This window comes from Medicago truncatula, chromosome 5, assembly GCF_003473485.1.
Source record: "Medicago truncatula cultivar Jemalong A17 chromosome 5, MtrunA17r5.0-ANR, whole genome shotgun sequence".
NCBI classification, from domain to species: domain Eukaryota; kingdom Viridiplantae; phylum Streptophyta; class Magnoliopsida; order Fabales; family Fabaceae; genus Medicago; species Medicago truncatula.
Genome location: NC_053046.1, coordinates 22,429,877 through 22,436,632, shown reverse-complemented (window position 1 = coordinate 22,436,632; position 6,756 = coordinate 22,429,877). Strand labels below are relative to the sequence as shown.

Genomic DNA, 6,756 nt, shown 5'->3' with positions numbered 1-6,756 from the left:
AGCCGCCACTCATCTGTTTATCTCTTTTTTCGTTAGGTTTGTTTGATTCAATTCCAAAACCAATTTCAATGATGATGCACCGCGTAGCCCCTTGCATCTTAAAGTTTAGTTGCAAGGAAATTACGAGAAGGTTTTATTGGTGCAATATTTAGTCATGGCAATTTCATTTCATTCATTTGGGTTGTAGATCTGAGTTTTTTTATAACCCATTATGCATTTTTTATCTTTCAAAAATTGCCAAATTATCTCTTTGAATTAGTTATATAGCACAATGGTTTTTGCAGATAAATGATTATTACATTTCAACTAGCAAAGCAAAATGATGAAGTAATTTTGTGTCTGAAACTGATGTAGATCTCTTGTTTCATACATGCCTTCAAAGTTCTCTGATTGCTTTGCTAGTTTTATATATTTTGATTGTTTAATTCAACCTTTCGTTTGCGTCCTCTTTATATTAGTTTGAGGTTTCAATTTCTGTTTTTTTATTTATTTATAAAAATTTAGTTTATGTTATATGAAGCACGGATACAGCAGGGACACCGACACACCAACACCGCTAATAATTTATGTAATTAAACGTGTTGGTGTTGGATACTCATACATGCCTAATCTGAGGCTGTGTCTTTGGTTTTTCTTGAAAGCAGAGCAAAATGATGAGGTTTTAAGATCTGAATATCATGTGGATTCCTAATTGAAATGGTCTTCAAAGTTTTCTGATTACTTTGCAACTGTAATTTACCACTTTTTAAGTACTTTAATGAACTGCTTAAGTTTTTTTGGAAAGTTTAATTATGTTTACATGTTTAACTAATCAAAGGTTTCATCTTTGTTATTATTGGTTACAATAGCGTTATTTTCACATAACATCTACCAAGTTGATTTGAATTTGATGTATTATGCAAGGGTTTGGGTTCTTATACGTTAGATAAAGTAAAGGATCGAATTGTTTTAAAAATAAATGTAAGCACCAAAATTCTTAATCTGATGTGCATTAATCTGTCAGATTATACGAGCATGGTGCAACAAAATATTTGCCCTAGTTTTGTCATGCTTTATTTGTATTTATGAAGTGACAAGTAAAGTAAAATTGGGGCAGGACATTTGGGATTATAATCCTACTTTTTTGGTGAGGGATGTTCTTTACCGGCTTTGTCTAACACACACAACTAAGTTGTTCTTGCACTACGAAGATGTCACTGGGGTGACATAGAGTTGGGTGATATTGACCAATCACAATGTCACAATGTTTGTGAAAGAGAGAGAAACACAAACATTGTTGGCCAATGTCACCGATGTCACCCAACTCTATGTCAGCCAAATGCTTTCCCGAACTGTATACAAGTTTATTTTTTCCCATTTGATCAACATGTCTTTTGATATTTCATTTCATTTAATCTAATGGTGAAAATGACATTGTGCATGGTGCAATACTTACAACTCTTGTGCATAATGGATTTGCTGGGTTAATTGTAATATTTGAAATGGACATTAGATACAACATATTACCATGTCATGTAAGCAATGTTTATTTGGTTGCTAACTATTAGAAATCGTGGTTGTGTCTAACACAATCTTACAAAACCGGCTTGTGAGATGAGGACCTCCACTTATAAACAAATTATCTGGCCAACTCCTAATCGATGTGAGACTCTTAACACACCCCCTCACACTTAGGATTGCACATCTGAAAGCGTGAACATAAATATGGGTGACTCGATAACGGAAACCTAATAACAGGTGACCCAAAGAATTATGAAAAGGCTCTGATACCATATTAGAAATCGTGATTGGGTCTAACACAACCCCACAAAACCGGCTTGTGAGGTGAAGATTGTCCCCACTTATAAACAAATTGTCATGTCAACTCCTAACCGATGTGGGACTCTTAACACTAACAAATCATTGCAATGTTAAACTATTATTAGCGGTAACAACTAGATAGCTATAGCTTCATCTCAGTCCTTGTTTACCTTATCTTATAAAATTGTACTTGTCCGCCCAACTCACATTGATTTTTATGCATGTTCTAAAACAACTCATGTTTTTGAACAAGTAAAGTACTATGTGAAAAATCTAGCTTAAATACCACCTTTGACCCCTTAACATATTTTAAAAGTTCAGTTTGATCTTAACATAAAAACATGTCAATTTCATCCCTTACCTTGCGTTAATTAACTTCATCTGGTCCTTTAAATTTAAAACTGATCAATTTGGTGATAACTTATGAAAGTTAACACAACTTGGTCCATCATCCATTTCTTAAGGGACTAAGTTGAGCGATCAAGTTACATTATCTTGGTTGCACATTACTTGTTCATTTGACTTTCTTTTTGCACAATACAGAATCACATTAATTTCTTGAACTAATTTGAACTGAACGTGGGAAAAGTGAACTGATTTGAACTCAACTTGGGAAAAGTTAAGGTTTCATGAACTCTCAAATAATAAACTTCTCCAGTGATAAATAATTCAATAAAAAACTGATATGTATGTTTAGTTGACAAAATAGAATTCAAAGGTCAATCTTTTTGTGTTTGGTGCAAAAGGAGCGAATTTACCATAAATTTAGGTACCCGGCTTTTTTTTCCTCAGCTTTTCTACGTTTTTAAGGAGAAGTTAGTCCAAACACAATATCAATAAAGTACCTTCGGAAAAAAGTATTTTTTTTAGAATGCATAAAATTGAATGGAATGAGCTTTAACCAAGGTACCGTTTGGACAGACTTTTTTTCGATCTAAAAGCTACTTTAAAACAAAGTTAAAATAAAGCTCTTTAAGAAAAATGCTAAAGCTGTTTGGTTTCTTTATTTTTTTTAGTTCTAAAGTTATTTTTGAGTTAAAAGCTGTTTGGCCAAATATTGTACAAAACTTTGAATTTATTATTTTTTGGTGGTGTTTGGGGTTCGAACCCGGGACCTTGCATATATTTATGCATTGTCTATAAATAAATTTGAATTCATTATGAATTAACATAATAAATAAAAAAATGTCTAAAATATTTTTTGAAGGGAAAAAATGTTTAAAATATAAAAGATATATTTTTACCAATACTATATTTACTCAATGACGTTTATTTTGTGTAACATGAATACAAATTTGTATCATCATATAAACGACTTATTAAATATTTGAATAGGAGAAATAATTTAAGGAGGCTCAAATAATAACATATATAATATCAAAGTAGTTTGGAAAATTAAAAACAATAATCATATATTTTTTTTTAAAAAAAAAAGACATAAATCATCAAAAACTCAAACATTTCTACTCTCTATCAACGCAACTCCTATTTGATTTCTAACTTTATTTATGTATCCTCCATCTTGCACTCTTCCTGGATTATATGAACTGATTTATTCATTTATATTGCTTTCTTCGTCACGCTCAATAATATATTCAGAGATAACATCACATTTATTAAACTTTTCATCTTCAACTCCACACATTCGAATAAAGTTGTGGAGTGCTGTTGTTGCAGAATATATCTATAATATGTTAATGTGTGTATATATAATGAGAATAATTGGTTTTTTCTTTTCCAATTATACTCTATAACAAATTTTGTTATAAGAATACCATATTTTTAGTGTTGGTAAAAAAGATAAGAATTTATATTATATAATATTATATTTGTTACATTGTTGGTGTCATTGAAAAAAATATGTTTAGTTTTTTTAATAAGAAAAATATATGCATAGTTTGTTACATTACAAATGTGTAAATTATATATAAGTATAATTTTTTTAGGCAACTATACTTGTACTTTTAATTAAAATCAAAATTTTATAAAAATAATTATCTGCATTACACAACACTAACAAAAATTATACGCATTAGCATAACAAAAAAAAAAAAACAGAAAGAGGAACATAAAGTATTACTCTAAACACTAATGTGTGTGTATTTCCGTGGTTGAAGAAAGGGAATAAAAATATTCGGTGTCATTCATTGACAGCGTGAATAAAAATCTTTTGATCATCACAACCTCGCAAATATTTGTATTCACGCTGTCAATGAATGACACCGAATATTTTTATTCCCTTTCTTCAACCACGGAAACACACACACATTAGCGTTTAGAGTAATACTTTATGTTCCTCTTTCTGTTTTTCTAGTTATACTAATGCGTATAATTTTTGTTAGTGTTGTGTAATGCGTATAATTATTTTTATAAAATTTTGATTTTAATTAAAAGTACAAGTGTAGTTGCCTAAAAAAATTATACTTATATATAATTTACACATTTGTATTGTAACAAACTATGCATATATTTTTCTTATTAAAAAAACTAAACATATCTTTTTCAATGACACCAGCAATGTAACAAATATAATATTATATAATATAAATTCTCATCTTTTTGACCAACACTAAAAATATGGTATTCTTATAACAAAATTTGTTATAACAAAATTTGTTATAGAGTATAATTGGAAAAGAAAAAAGCAATTATTCTCATTATATATACACACATATACATATTATAGGTATATTCTGCAACAACAGCACTCCACAACTTTATTCGAATGTGTGGAGTTGAAGATGAAGAGTTTAATAAATGTGATGTTATCTCTGAATATATGATTGAGCGTGACGAAGAAAGCAATATAAATGAAGATATCAGTTCATATAATCCAAGAAGAGTGCAAGATGGAGGCTACATGAATAAAGTTAGAAATCAAATAGGAGTTGCGTTGATAGAGAGTAGAAATGTTTGAGTTTGTGATGATCAGGGGCGTAGCCCTTCATATGGGAGGGGTAGCCTTGGCTACCCAAAAAAAAAAAAATTTTCTTTAAGTGGTCGGTATGTATTTTTATTCGGCTACCTCAAATAATAAATATTGAGCTACTCCAAACAAATTTCGTTGCAAAAATTAGCATAAATAATAAATAAAAAATTACTACAAGATTGATAGATTTATTTGTATTTATTTGATACTCTCGATCTCAATAACAACACTAGAGAAACTTTTTTCAACAATAAAAATTAAGACAATAGTCATAGACAAATTAAATGGACAATGAATTTCTTGCAAATAACCTATTTATTTACATTTGAAAAGACATTATTAAGGAGTCTATTATTGATGAAATTGGGTTCTTGAAACACATTTTGTCCAACGTTTATAAATAGCGATTTTTATGTTAAGTTTCTAAGAGTCGTTAATTTTAGTCCTTAATTTTTTGTTAAAGATTAAATTCAAGACTAAAAATACTGTTTTGGTAAAAAAATTTAAAAACTGAGATAAAAATTGAATAATTTTTATTAAAGACTAAACATAAAAAATTATAATTTATGTGACTAAAAATATATGTTCGTTTTAAAACAAAAAAAATATCTTTTTTATAGTTGGTTCCTGCATAAATTTTTTGCGAGCTTCGCCGCTAGTGATGATTTATGTCTTTTAAAAAAAAAAAAATGATTATTGTTTTTAATTTTCCAAACCACTTTGATATTATTTATGTTATTATTTGAGCCTCTTTAAATTATTTCTCTTATTCAAATATTTAACAGGCCGTTTATATGATGATACAAATTTGTATTCATGTTACACAAAATAAACGTCATTGAGTAAATATAGTATTGGTAAAAACATATCTTTTATATTTTAAACATTTTTTCCCTTCAAAAAATATTTTAGACATTTTTTTATTTGTTATGGTAATTCATAATGAATTCAAAGTTTTTTTATTTATAGACAATGCATAAATATATGCAAGGTCCCGGGTTCGAACCCTAAACACCACCAAAAAATAATAAATTCTAAGTTTTGTACAATATTTTGCCAAACAGCTTTTAACTCAAAAATAACTTTAGAACTAAAAAAAAATATAAAGAAACCAAACAGCTTTAGCCTTTTTCTTAAAGAGCTTTATTTTAACTTTGTTTTAAAGTAGCTTTTAGACCGAAAAAAAGTCTGGCCAAATGGTACCTTAATGTTAAAAATTGAAAAGCCAATATTAAAGATGTGCTACTTGAGTAGAAGTATTTGTTTATATTTTTGAAAATTGCATAAATAGTCATTCACACTTTTGTAATTGTAACTCATTATAATTAATGGTTTTTTATTTGTGCATTAAGAAATTATATTATGTTCAAGATTTACTCTAATTGTTTTTCACCATCTCGTCAAAAAATCCTAACCCGTAAATTAAGCATTAGAAAAAATGATAATCTATTTTAGGTAACCTCAATGCAATTGCAATTGTTAATAAAATTTATGTGAACTGTACCATATTTGAGCATAAGAAAGAGCATTGCTAGATGGCACGACAACCATCAAGCACGAATTAACACGACATGTGTTTTCAGTAGCTAGACTTTCATTCCCTCTTTATTTATGAGTTATTTACAATTACACATAAATTAAAAGTAAAAATAAGCAACCACATCGTATAGAAAACTCTGTAACAATAACTCATTTTCACCTCCGGCCACCAACCTCTGGAAACAAGCCATAACCACTTATCACCACCACTATAACTCATCCTTGCCATGATATCTTGATCTTCAGTTCACCATGATGTTGCAGTTGCTAAAGTTATCTTCATCATCACCGTCATCGACGTTGCTGTTTTCGCCGCAGCCATATAACTATCATCGGTTTCTCCCACGTCGTAGCTACTGTTGTCACCGTCACTGTTATCTCACTGCCTGGTGGAGGTAAGGAACAAAGAGGATTTTGGTGTTGAAGAGAGCGGCTGCCGCATATCAGAGAGAATGAATAGTTCGTGGGATTTACACGACAAAATGTGT

At 29.5% G+C, this 6,756-nt stretch overlaps 1 non-coding gene and 1 pseudogene across 1 annotated transcript; both read left to right on the top strand.

Moving 5' to 3' along the window:
- The first annotated feature begins 313 nt into the window (after nucleotides 1-313).
- Nucleotides 314-395, top strand: LOC112418044 (uncharacterized; annotated as a pseudogene).
- A 249-nt stretch (nucleotides 396-644) lies between these two features.
- On the top strand, nucleotides 645-722 carry LOC112418045 (small nucleolar RNA R160). The gene has a single exon (XR_003008354.1). It is a non-coding gene; the product is annotated as a small nucleolar RNA R160 (small nucleolar RNA).
- Nucleotides 723-6,756: the final 6,034 nt, after the last annotated feature.